The sequence below is a fragment of the Eschrichtius robustus genome, chromosome 13, assembly GCF_028021215.1.
Source record: "Eschrichtius robustus isolate mEscRob2 chromosome 13, mEscRob2.pri, whole genome shotgun sequence".
Classification (NCBI taxonomy): Eukaryota; Metazoa; Chordata; class Mammalia; order Artiodactyla; family Eschrichtiidae; genus Eschrichtius; species Eschrichtius robustus.
In genome coordinates, this window is record NC_090836.1 from 88,452,963 (window position 1) to 88,467,361 (window position 14,399).

Genomic DNA, 14,399 nt, shown 5'->3' on the forward strand with positions numbered 1-14,399 from the left:
TTGTTAATCAATCTTTTCTCAGGCTAATTTTACAGGGCCCCAGCAGAAGAACCTAGGAGGGTAGAGGAAAAAATTTTTTTCTCCCCTACAGTTTTGGTGACAAAGGTGGGATTCTATCGTCTAGTATTCCTTGCTTGGTCCAGAAGCTGCTGTTAAGAGATCCTGGGCTTCTTAACAAAAGCCACAGGAGATAAAATTTCTCACCAAAGTCAGCCTCTCAGATTTCTGCCTGCAGGGTCAGGTGGAATGAGGGTGGTGAAAGTCTGCCTTTTCAATTTAATTTTCAGGCTCAGCCAGGGACCCTAAGAAGATGGAAGAAACGTTTTTCTGCCCCTACATAGGAAAACTAAAAATACGTCAAAGAACAACTGATTCCAAGGTCTCCGTAAACTTAGTCTACCTTTCCCTCCCAGGGCTCTCATCCTCCTGTACTGAAGACACCCATCAGCTCTCACCACCGGGGACTGAAACAAAAGCACAAGAATCCTGCCCTGACAGATGACTTAACCACGCACGATGTACCTGTGAGCCTGGAGCGGGCCTTATGTGAAATGAATCAACTTCAATCACCAGTAGGTGGGAAGAACTATAAAATGATGGCAAGAAAGTGCTCCTTACAGAAGAATACTTGACCGTAACCACGTTGAAAACTGACTGCAAAATGGAAACCTATCATAAAGAATTATTTAAGAAGTCAACAAAACACTGTGATTGCCAGAGACCCTCTTATCGGAAAGTAAGTGAATATATTATACTTTCACCATAGACAAGCCACCAAAACTAGTAACAAAAATTTAGGCAAAGCAACCAGATCAGGTAAACTAGTTCCTTTCCCATAAATGTTTTCTAGATTTGCATCTGCAATTTCTGTTTAGAAACAAAATCTTTACTCAGCCTGGACACCCTTACTGGAAAACAAAAGTACACACACGCACACATACACACGCACGCGCGCGCGCACACACACACACACACACACTCTTAAATCTGTAGAGTGAAAACAGAAGATATTCTCTCCCTGCAGATATCAAGTATTTTAAGCCTTTTTCGTCAGCACATGACTAGGCCGAGAGCAACCCTGTTTTACTGTACTGTGGACGACAAGCATATATGCTGGGGAAGTGGTTGATTTAGGTCAGGGTTTCGTAGTCTTGGCGCTGTTGACATCTTGGGCTGGGTTATGTTTTATTGTCAGGGGCTGTCCTGGGCACTGTAAGATGTATAGCAGCCTCCCAGGCCTCCACCCACTAAATGTGCACTCCCCACCCCCAGCCATGACAATCCAGTTTCTCCAGACTTTGTGGCCTGAGGGTCAAAATCAGCCCGGGGTTAAAAACCACTCTTTAAGGCTGAAGTAGATTGTGCCCTGTGGCAATGAGACTTCAGGAGCCCTGACAGTGTTTCAAAATTTTTCCAGTTGTAGCATTTATAGAAACTGAGATTTCTAGTGTAGCCTACTGAAAGAAAGAAACAAAGCTGCCCGAGGGCTGAGAGGCCTCTGTTTGACCCTCACTGAACCCTCACTCTATTTGAACCCACTCACTGGACGCACAAAAGTTGGCAAGTGCTGTCTGTGGGAATCACATCCCTGACTACGCCTACCCCACCCTCCAGCCGTGGCCTGTCCCCAGCCTCCTATCCAAGCGTGATTTGCAGCCTCCAATTCAACTCTCATTCTCCTCAGTTCCCAAGTCTGGCAGAGATGCTCCAGGCAAATGACAGAATTCATGTGTGGCAACTATTTGCAGAACAAGCTAATGGGCTACTGAGTCAAATAAGTACTGAGGCAGTAAAAGGTGAGGTCCTGCTACCCTGGTCCCGGGCAATAGCAGAGCCTGGAAAGCAGAACCTTTCTCTCAGAGGCCCCTGAGTTCTTCAACAGTGACCCTGGAGGACCACCCTTAAAATGTCAGTAAATTCCACCTAACCAATCTAGCACCAGGGATGAAGAGACTCAACAGTCACTATAAACCACAGGTAATGATATCAACATTCTGGTGGAAGAAACGCAGAGGAAGAATCAGAACTCCTCCCATGAAGGGAAACAGAACAGTATAACAGAACCAACAGGGAGCAAGAGGAGGCAAAAGACCCAACCCCAATCCTCCTGATAAGATTTAAGGGCCAAATTTTTCATTTCAATTTTTTTAACTTTCGTTTTAAGTTTTAAATGTTTATCTTTAATCAGAAAATGCCTTCAAATCTCTGCACCAGATCTGAGGCACTGAGTCCCATGAGTAAAGTCAAAAGTGGGCCCATCGTGTTATTTCTGGTCACGTGTTACTTTAGCGACACAGGAATAAGTATGAAACGGCTACTGCTATAGAAACATCATCTTAAAACAGAACTGGAAGGAAGAAGGGAACCTACACTGACAGGAGAGGGGTGTGGTTGGGCATGGTGCTTTGCCTACAAATGAATGAAAAATGGGATGGAAAGGACTTTTAAAAGATACCTTTCTGTTGTGGTATGAATGTTTATGTCCCCCTTAAAATTCTTATGTTGAAATCCTAAGCCCTGAGATGATGGTATAAGGAGGTGGGGCCTTTGAGAGGTGATAAGGCCATGAAGATAGAGCCCTTACGAATGGGGTTAGTGCCCCTTATAAAAGAAATCAGTGAAGAGACCCCAGAGAGCTCTCAGCCCCTTTCTTCCACTATGTGAGGACACGGTGAGAAAACAGCTGTCTTTGAACCAGGAGATGGGCCCTCACCAAATCTGCTGGCACCTTGATCTTGGACTTCCCAGGCTCCAGAACTGTGAGAAATAAAATTCTGTTGTTTAACCCACCCAGTTTACTTATAGCAACAGACTAAGACACTTACCTCACGAGGGAAGGTAAATAAGCTGCAAAAAAAAAAAAAAAGTTGAAAGTATGTGGAACAGGAGTTGCTTGCTTCAAAAATGAAGGCTTTTTTTCCGGACTTCCCTGGTGGCACAGTGGTTAAGAATCCGCCTGCCAGTGTAGGAGACACAGGTTCGAGCCCTGGTCCGGGAAGATCCCACATGCCGCGGAGCAACTAAGCCCACGTGCCACAACTACTGAGCCTGTGCTCTAGAGCCCGTGAGCCACAACTACTGAGCCCATGTGCCGAGAGCCTGTGCTCCTCAACAAGAGAAGCCACTGCAATGAGAAGCCCGCACGTCGCAACGAAGAGCAGCCCCCACTCGCCACAACTAGAGAAAGCCCACACGCAGTAACAAAGACCCAATGCAGCCAAAAATAATAAATAAAATTATTTTTTTTAAAAAAATGAAGGCTTTTTAAAAAATAAGCAAAGTATGCAGGTGAGACAGAGGGAAAAGTCATCTGCTTCTAACAGAAATACATCAAAGCAATTACCTAATTTACACAAGGTATCACTTAGGCTAATGCTCACCTGCTTCCTGACGAGTGAGGAGTTGGCCAGAGTGCCCGCATTTTCCTTTATTTTTATCACTTGTTTATAATATTCAATTGCTTGCTTCCTCTGAATCTAGAAAAGAGAAATTTAATTAAAGCTTTGCATCCAAGAAGCATGGCATTCATCCATTTATCCAACAAACATTCACGGAATGCTGGCACTGGGGCTGGGGTTCAGAAATGAGGAAGACTAACCCTTGCCCTCAGAGAATTTCCCGAGGTAGGAGGAGAGATTGGAGGGTGAAATGGAGGACCAACCACCTGTGAAGGACACTGAGTGCAAACCTAGGGGTTTTGGACTTTAATATTGAAGAGTTTTCATTAAGACAGTGACGTGATCCAACTTGCATTTTAGAAAATTCACCTGGGTGCAAATGCAGAGGATAAACTGAAGCAGGTGAGGCTACGGAAGGGGAGACCAGCTGGTCCAGAGGAAGAATGATAAGGGTCTGAGCTAATGCAGTGGCCACAGATGTGACCGGACACCTGCTAAGTCTTGGCGTCGCACGGAATGTGGTGGTCCTGGTGCTGGGAGCGCTGGCATCTGCACGTGCAGTAGGATGATGAGATTAGGAGCTTGAGCTCTGAGGTCAAGCGTGCCTGGTAGTGATGCGATGGTTAGGCACTACGGCTCTGCAATCAGACTCCCCTGGTGCTAATCCTGGCCTTACCATTTGAAAGCTGGTCAAGCACCCTAATCTCCTAAACCTCGGTTTTCTGGTGTTCAAAATGAGGATAGCAGAGCTGTTGTGAGGATTAAATGAGAAAATGTATGGAGTGGGTTTAGCATGGTGACTGATAATAAATACCACGAAAATGTGTCATTAAGATGGTGTCTGTACTGGGTGAGATGGGAGAAGATGCATTTTGTCAGGGAGAGGGGTGGATGTTTTCAGGCTTGAGAATGTTGACTCTGAACTGCCCGAAGACTTCGGATACCCAAACGGAGACGCCCAATAGGCAGATGGATGCACACGTGTGCAGCCGATGATGGAGGTGTGAGAAGGAGATGGAGACGAGAAGCCATCGCCTTAGGGAATGCTGGCTGAAGCCCTGGGCACGGGTGAGGTTGCGGCACCGCGGCTGACACATGTAGAATCCAAGAACTGAACCCAAGAGCACCACCATCTGGACTAGAGTCGGGAAGAGAAAGAGGAAACCCACGAAAGAAACCAAGAAGGCATCATCAGAGAAGACGGCCATGAGGGTGGGTAGCTCAGAAACCAGGAGAGCGTATTTCAGGAGGGGAGCAATGGATGCTGTCAAAAACTCCAGCAGCAGACGACCAACGAGATCAAAGTGCAAAGAGACACAACGAGGAAGTCCCTGATTATGTTCATGGGAGGAGGCGAAACGGAGTTGGGTGGAGGGAGAGGCGAACGACATCAACGGGAAGTGAGGCAGCTGAGACACTTGTCTGTGGAGGGGACACTGATGAAAGGACAGCTGCTGATGAATAGATACAAAGTTGAGAGAAAGAGGGATGACATTCACTGATTTCACTGAGAACATATCCCCGTTCCTCTTAAGCCAGTTTGCTCATTCTTCTCTGTCCTGGGGGAAGGCGGCGCGCGAGGGAGGGGGGAGTTGGGGGAGGGTTACTTTTAATTTTGTAATCTGACCTCATGAATCCATCCCTACCTATCCCCACTCTCCAAGGCCCCTTAGGACCCTCTGATCATTTCCCTAGTGCATGAGAGCTGTCTTGAGGGCCCCTGGCCACCAAGACAAAGGATCTCCACATGGTTGAGAGGTGAGTTGAGTGACACAGCAAAAATCTCCCAGTCTTAACCAATGTGGAAGATGCAGTCACCTAAGGACAACCTTCTATAAGGATAAAGGCTTCTCGGTCGTTTCGGAAGGCTGACCGTTGACAATGAGGTCTGGGAAGAAGACTGCCAGGTACGGTCAGCTCCTCTGACACAGAGGCCATGCACGTTGAACGGCAGCAGTGTTAAGTGTCTGATGAGTCACACGCTGCCAGCCCTGGATTTATGGTGGGGCAGCCCAGGATGTAGCGATGACTCAGTCAGTAAGCTACGTGTTTAGATTTCTCTTTTACGAGGCAATGGTTTTACTGTCAAGCTTTTCGCTTCTCTAAAGAAAGTCCTGTTCTCTGCTCACAGTGCTGACCTTAAGAGGAACAAAAGTAGGCTTATGTAGCGTCAAGGGCCTCAAAAATTCCCTGCTGGGGAGCAAAATAATAATACTAAGAACTCAATTTATCAATTCAGTGTGCCAGGCGTTCTTCCAAGCACTTTACATAGAAGATCTCTCAGTTCTCACCGTCATCCTACAAGGAACACACTATCACCACTCTCATTTTACCAACGAGGAAACAAATGAGACACCAACATGTTAAGTATGCGCCCAGGTTCTCACTGTTACCAAGCAGCAGAAACAAAATTTGAATCCAGGCAGTCGGACCCCAGAGCCCAACATCTCAGCACTACTACAGAGCACTGGTAACTTTACCCTTAGAAACTCCTTTACTGGGGCTGCTCTTTTCAAGGTAAATATTCTTCGAAAGGGTTAACACTGATCTGCAGTTCAGCGTTAGAGATGACTCACATCACATTCTTCTTGGGAGCAAAAGCCAGAAGAGGTCACCTCCCTGGTGAGAGGAAAATTCTCTCAAGGATGGTGGAAAGGGAAAAGTGAAAGGCAGGACGGCGAACAGGGAAGGGAGAGGGAGGAGCTACAAAAACAAAACCTCACAACTTTACAATTTCACCGAGAGCGTCCCTGGCCCTTCAACCAGCTGAACTGGCTGTGCAAGGGTGTAGGCTGGGCCAAAGGAAGGGTGTGGTGGACTGACTCTCTGTGGACTCACAAAGAACCTTCTCTCATACCAACCTGGCAAAGGAAGAAGTGGTCGAGCTTGGCAAATCCTAACACAGATTAGATCCGGACGGTAATACCTACAGCCCCTCTTTTGAACACAGACGCTGACAGTCTCTCCTGACCAAACTCTACTCAGGCTCTTCCGAGCAATTTTCAACTCGGCCCCAACTTTTGGACTTCGCTGTTCATGTCTGCATTGTCCACCCAGCGAGAACCCTGCTCGGTCAGTTTAGCCATCCTTGGTATCTGATCACCGTCCGTATCTACGCAGATTCCTCACCGCCACCATCCCCCAGGTGACGTCTGATCACCCTGGCCTGCCTTCAGCAAGAATCCTGTTACGTCTGTTTAGCCAGAATCCACCCCCATCCGTACCCCTGATGTTTCCTCTTAGTAACTTTCCGTCTACTGACCCCGCACACCCCGCTGCTTTTCCGTGTATTCGGAGGTGAGTCCAATCTGTCTCTGCCGCTGCAGAACCCCGCTGCAGAGGGGTCCCTACACCTATCACGAAGGGCCTGAATAAAGTCTGCCTTAACAAGTCTTTCTTTAACAAGTGTCACAAATACTTTTTTCTTTAACAGCTTTAGCAACGCCTTGTATGGAGAGCCCAGGAAAGCCCCACACGTGGCAAGAGAGTGAGAGGTCTTCCCCGGCGAGGAGGGGTGGCAGGAAAGTGCGTTCTGAGGCACTGCAGGCTCTGGCCTAGGTCTTGCAGAAGACAGACCAGTGGGGTGTGGTACCGGAGACACAGTCCACAGAGGCCTGAAGTACAATACATATATCTTCCTCACAAGGCCCGGGGTGATGCTGGGAGATGCCCACGATGGCATTGTCCTCCTTTTTACTTTTCCTCCTGCCAAAACCTCTACACGGTTTGTGGGCTAGGAGCTCCTTTCAAATATATCATGGTCAGTGTCCTGACAAACAGATCAGGGCAGAACTCTCAGTCACGGTGAGTCTCTCTGCACAAGGCTGGGACCAAAGAAGTGAGGCGCCCCGATGAGTGACCCCTGACCTCCCTGCCACTAGTGGGGTTTTTTGGGGGGACTGGGTGTGGGGAAAGGAGACACACTACTTGAAACATTTTGTAAAAACTTACCTTTCACTATGTCTCAGTGGGAAAAACAGTAAATCCGCTAAAAATTCCATAATTTCTCCAACTAGGGTGTTTTTCTCACCAAACTTCTGATATTTAAGCAATCTTGAAATTTCATTTTTGCAAGAGAAGCGTTTCCGGCAGCAGATCTGAAAATAAAATGCATGTGCGTGACTTACTGGGCACGATACATGTTGGCTACCTTCATTGTGTCACCAAAAATAATGCTCATAAACGTCCTTTATTCTATATAGGACCATACAAAACAGCAGAGCAGTTTATATTAGCAGAGGCTTGAGACTTTCAAAGTGATTGATAAGATGTGTGTACATCTTTATAAGAAACTAGGGCACTACTCTCAACCGCAGCACTATGGACATTTGGGGCCGGATAGTTTGTTGCGAAGGGTCCTGTATAATGTCTGCCATCTCCCCTGGCCTGTACCCACTAGTTGCCAATAATGACGCCCCCAGCCATGACAGGCTAACGCGCCTCCAGACATTGCCAAAGGCCCCATGGGGCGCAAGCCTGCCCCCGGTTGAGAACCACTGAATCAGAGGATGGAAATGTTACAATTCAGCCTTTCTTAACCCCATCAGTTAGTTGGGAAATGGATTAGCAAGTACGGGTTAAGTATATTAATCATAACAGTAACAGCTAGTACAGAAAATAGAACATTTTCAAGCAAAAACACACGTTTACATCAGAACACCTTCAGCGTATTTCATGGTAGCCTGGTCACAGGTGTTGCTGTACAGTAAGCTGGACATTTCAGTAGCACACTGCAGAATATGATTTTCTTTTAAGTACTCCTTAGATGCTGACTTCGCCAGGTTGTTCAGCACTCTGCCTGCAGGGAATAAATTTTGGCACAGAAGATGAGGCTCAAGGCTTTTTTCCACAGAAGAGTTAAGATGTCACTAGGCAGAGCATTTAATATCATTTCTTCCTCGCTGCCAACAGCTGGGTTTTGTCTTAATAAATCAATTACTGACCTACATTGCATGGAGTTGGTTTTTCTACAACGAATTTGTGTGTGTGCAGAAGTTATAGGGCTGAGGAGCTGAGGCAATAGATTGAAACCAAATCCAAGTCCGTTTTGCAAATGAACAGGTCAGAAACAGAGTGAGAATATGAATGTAGTGAAACCAGCCGTCACCATGGTAACCAAGTCCTAGAGAAGGCAAGCCGGTACAGCCTTGCAACAAGAAACAATAAAATGGTACAGCCTTACAACAAGAAACACGTGAATAACCCCATAAACCTAATTAATAAGTAATGGGCTGTACCTAGATACACACTGCCTTGGGAATGTACCCTTTGCAAAGGCCTAAATTTTGCTAGCTATTGAGAGTTAGATATTCTAACAATAATAGACTTCTAAAAGTAGACAGTTTTACGGTTTTCTAAGCCATACTTTGTTATGGAAAGAGATAAAAACCATAATTATATTTCAAGAAAGTGTTACTAGAGCATTGCTAGCAGTAAACAAAGCAGATTTAACTCCCTGTGCTAAGGAATTTAGTATTAATTATAAAAGATTACCATTAAATTATCAAAAAGCATCTTTCCCATCATCAACAGCACCCCATTCATTGCTCAGTGCCCACTCCAGGGCCTCGGGCCGTGCATCTGCACACCAGGGAGGGGCAGCCATGTACCTGGTCTCCCTATGTCCCCTCTTAGCCAGCACATAATCCATTCTCCATACAGCAGCAAATGTGACCTCAAAACAGAAATCAGGCGATGTCATCCCCAGCCTAACTCCTGCAAGGCTTTCCCTCGCACTGATAATAAAATCCAAATGTTTCCTGGGGCCCGAGGCCCTGAAGGATGTGAGCCCAGCTGCCTCCTGTCCTTTGTTCACAAAGGCTTCTTTTTTTTTTTAATTTTCTTATTTAAGTATAGCTGATTTACAATGTTGTGTTAGTTTCTGGTGTACAGCAAAGTAATTCAATTATATACATATATATATATATATATATATATATATATATATATATATATATATATATATATATATATATATATACACACACACATGTGTGTACTTGTTCAGGTTCCTTTCCATTATATGTTGTTACAAGACAGTGAATATAGTTCCTTGTGCCACACACACAGCAGGTCACAAAGGCCTCTTTTCATCGTTAGGACAAGCCGAGCCCTCTCCCACCTCAGGGCTCTGCACACGATGTTCCCTCTGCCAGGAATGCCCCCATCCCCACCACATGTGGCTCCTGCAGTCTGTCACGTCTCAGCTTCAATGTCCCCTCCTGGAGAGGCCCCTTGACCACCCTTTCACAGGTGGTCCCTCCCCCTGCTCACGCTCTACCTCCATCTCTTGTTTGTGTCTCTCACTGCATTTAGTACAGCCTGTAATTACTGCATGTGTCCGCTCCCTTGTGTGTCATGTGTCACCTCCTTTAGGGGGCAGCGTTGGTGACTCTGTCCTGTTCAAGCTGCTGGACTCAACACAGTGCCTGGTGCACGACAGGTGCTCAGTAAAGAGTTTTTGAATGTGTGAGCCCTGGTCAGGCTGGAATCCCCTCCCCTCCCCCTTTATCTGCTTGCCTAGACCCTGAATCCCCCACCTGACCCTCGTCAAGAGACCAGAAGTACAGTGCACTCCCATCAAAGCTGCTGCTAATGACACTGATCTACCTCTGAGCATTCCTGTTCACCAGAAGCCCACCCCGCCTGCTGTTTTCGCCCCCTTGGAGAACCACACTTGTCTATACCAGGCCAAGGTCTGCCGAAATCCTTGGAACTCTATGCTTTGGACGGCCCAGCTGGCTCTAGAAGGCCAGTCCCAGGACCCACAGAAGCGTCCCTGGTTCCCACACTGGTTTCCTCTGCTCACCAGGGTCCCAGCACGTCCATGACCAGCCCTGCCTACATTAGGATGACTTAGAAGCTAGCCTCTATGTATGGAGGATTAGAGCTTTATAAATGCCGATGCTAGAAGAGATGCCACGTAGCAAGGAGTAATGCGGACAGGCTTTAGGGTCAGAGAGGCCTAGCTTGGACCCCCAGCTCCAGAGGTGCTAGCTGTGGGAGCTGACGTAGTTGATTTCATCTCTCTGACCTTCAGTTTCTTCATCTGTAAGTGGGGTAACTATACATACCACGTGAGGTATATTTGAAGGTAAAAGAGCTTGTGAGCATCAAGTGCCTTGTACATTGTAAACATGAAATGAATGATAACTGTTACTATAAAAGTGGATTTATACTCCAAAATATATAAACAGCTCACGCAGCTCAATATTAAAGAAACAAACAACCCAATCCAAAAATGGGCAGAAGACCTAAATAGCCATTTCTCCAAAGAAGACATACAGATGGCCAAGAAGCACATGAAAAGCTGCTCAACATCACTAATTATTAGAGAAATGCAAATCAAAACTACAATGAGGTATCACCTCACTCCTGTTAGAATGGGCATCATCAGAAAATCTACAAACAACAAATGCTGGAGAGCGTGTGGAGAAAAGGGAACCCTCTTGCACTGTTGGTGGGAATGTAAATTGATACAGCCACTATGGAGAACAGTATGGAGGTTCCTTAAAAAACTAAAAATAGAATTACCATATGACCCAGCAATCCCACTACTGGGCATATACCCAGAGAAAACCATAATTCAAAAAGACACATGCACTGCAATGTTCATTGCAGCACTATTTACAATAGCCAGGTCATGGAAGCAACCTAAATGCCCATCGACAGACGAATGGATAAAGAAGATGTGGTACATATATACAATGGAATATTACTCAGCCATAAAAAAGAACGAAATTGAGTCATCTGTTGAGACGTGGATGGATCTAGAGACTGTCATACAGAGTGAAGTAAGTCAGAAAGAGAAAAACAAATATCGTATATTAATGCATGTATGTGGAACCTAGAAAAATGGTACAGATGAACTGGTTTGCAGGGCAGAACTTGAGACACACATGTAGAGAATATATGGACACCAAGGGGGGAAAACCGCGGTGGGGTGGGGATGGTGGTGTGCTGAATTGGGCGATTGGGATTGACATGTATACACTGATGTGTATAAAACTGATGACTAATGAGAGCCTGAAGTATAAAAAAAAAAACAAAAAAAAAAACAATATTAAAAAAAAAGTGAAAAAAAAAAAAAAGTGGATTTACAGGTGAAATGCAGAGAGGGTAAGTAGCTTGCCCAAGGTGACCTTTGATCTTACAGTAGACTGTAAAAACAGCTGTGATTCTCCATGCCAACCTGTACCCAACTCCCCTTTGCAATGCCACTCTGCACCAGAGTCTCTTTCTCTGCCATGGAATAAAGCCTGATGACTTGCTGTGACTAATCACATGCAGCAGAGTGGGTGTCATGCCAGTTCTGAGCCTAGGCGTAAACTTGTGCTCTCCCTCTCGGAATTGTGCAAGCCACTAGGTGAGCAGGCCTGGGCTGTTTTCCCGAAGGATGAGGAGCACGTGACCAGAACCCTGTCACCCAGCCAGACAACCACCAGACATCTGAGTGAAGTCCTCTGAGACCAGCCAGCCCCACTGGCCCTGCCAGCTGATCACAGATGTTTGCATGAGCCCAGCCCAGATCTGCTGAGCCTACCCTGGACCAGGGGGATCCCCTTGGTGGCCCACAGACGTGGGCAATAATAAGTGGCTGTCGGTTTTATTTTATTTTTTATTTTTTTGCATGTGATTGAGTATCTATTCTAAACTAGGTACTCTACATCCATTTTTTTTTTGTTCCTTGCAACAATAATATGAGGTGAAAACCATTAGCATTTTAGAGTTAAGGAAACAAACCGAGGTACAGGGAGTGGCATTATGTTGCCATGGGTCATGACCATGCAACTAGTAAGTGGTAGAGACCCAGGTCTCTCTGTCCTAAAGACTGAGCTCTACACACCCATGAGTTAACCTGTCATAGAAAAGTTCCTTCATGTTCATATTCATCTGTATAATGCAGCCATTGGACTAGATGATCTTTTGCTTATAGTTCAAAAAGAGTAGGATTGTAGCTCAGAAAGAGTATGATTCTTTGTTGGCTGTTGGTTTTAATCTGTTGAGTTCTGGGGTGCTTTCTTATACAACATAAGATAATTGACACAGCCGTTTAAATATGACATAAGTCTAGACATTATGTTTAGTCTGACTGTAAGTCAGTGAGTCAAAAATGCTTAGTATCTGCATTCACTGAACGTTCTTTATTCTATTAGTGGTGCCATAGCAGCGTCGGGCATCAAATACTGGAGAATAAAAAAACGAGCTACCATGAATGAGTACTTGACTATGTGTCAGGCACCATTCTGCGTGCTTTACGGTCTCCCTTGAATGCTTTTAGTCTCACAACGACCATGCAATGTAGGTGCTATTTTTATTCCTATATTTTTACAAATATGACAACTGTGACCCAGAAAGGCTAAGTCTTGTGTCTAAAAGCAAAGAGCCAAAAAAATAAAAATTAAATTAAAATTATTAATACATAAGTAAATAAATTTTTTAAATAAATAAATAAATAAACAGCAAAGAACCAGTAAGTGGAGAGGTGGGATTTGAACCCAGAAAGGCTGGCTTCACAGTCGAGCTCTGAGTGGCCCTCTTACTATTCAAAGCAGTGTGAGGTGCATCACAACAGCCTTCCACATTCTAAAAGGGTCATCTGTCACAGGAGGAGTGCTCATGGTCAACCCTCACACGCCCAGCAGCCCAACAAAAAATCAAGCAATCAAAGCACACACGCCCGTTTCCCTTTCTTCACAGGCGGGAGGAGCCCAGGAGTCTGACTCTGGACCACAAGGGTTTATGCCTCCTGCACGTGCCCACCCTACCTTTCTGCTTCACTAAGTCCTGGTTGTCTTTTAAGTTGCTGGATGAAAATTCCATCAGGTTGGACCATGCTTTCTGGAAATACCAGAAGCCTTCCTTCCTCAGTCATCCCTATTTCCAGATAGAGTTCCCCGATAGCATTCTGTACTTTGGGAAGCATTCCTGTCATGGACCAACTCTACACAAAATGAAAGAGAACACAGTCCTGAGGGGACACAGCCGCCAGACACCCGCCCAAGAAAGGCTCATTTCATAATGAACTTGCAAAAGATTGCATGCTTTACAGCATTTCTTGTGGAATTCTAAATACTTGTAAAATGAGAGTTATAGCGAAACATTTATGGGGAGACACTGCAAACCAAACATAAATTTTGGAAAATGTTTTCACAGGTTGTTAGTCAATGGTAATGAAAATTTTTGAAGGTAAGAATAACATGGTGATGTCTGGCAGCTGTTAAAGCTCCCAGAGGAGGTATTATCTAAAATCCAAACGAACACCTAAAAACGCTGTCTATGTGGACCTTGAATTCAAGTGTGACCAGAGATCTGCTAACTTTACGTTCGATACACTTTTGCTTAGAATTTCAATTCCCTTTCCTGGTTTAGCATGTTTATTTCAGGGGTACTTAAACTTCATTACCTTAAATCACTCCTCTATCAAAACCTTATCAATGCATAAGAATACACTAGTTGGTTATACTCTTTTAAATGAGAGTTAGTTATTTAAATAATAATGAGTTATTATTAATATTATTAACTTAATATTAACTTAATATTAACTTAATATTAATATTAATAATATTAACTTAATATTAACAAGACTATATATGAATATGTTTGGTAACTAATAAAGCCCTATTCAAATGGTCAGTATTACCACCATCACTGGTTATGGAATACTTTATGCTGTACCGAAATGTTAGCCCGGGACACGACTGACTGAGCCTGGCTCCCTGGCGGGAATTCTTTCTGCTCTCCTGCACCTACTGAAAGTGACCTTCTACGGCTTGACCCAGAGTTTCCAATAAGTGTCTTGCAAACAGTTTACACCTACTCTGAGATACTGATCTCAGCGCTGGAGGCAGCTGGTTGTGGTGTGGAATCCCTGGACCCACAGTCTTTTACACTCCCTCACGGGTATCTTCCAAAGTGCCCCCTTCTCGGCAGCTATCCGAGGTCTCAGCCCTAGTGCTCACACTTCCCATCCTCCACTTCAAGATGGCCTGCATGCTGACT

The 14,399-nt window shown here is 45.1% G+C and overlaps 1 pseudogene; it reads right to left on the reverse strand.

The window, feature by feature from the left end:
* LOC137775387 (putative tetratricopeptide repeat protein 41) overlaps positions 1-14,399 on the reverse strand; it is a 78,098-nt pseudogene that overhangs the window by 15,026 nt on the left and 48,673 nt on the right.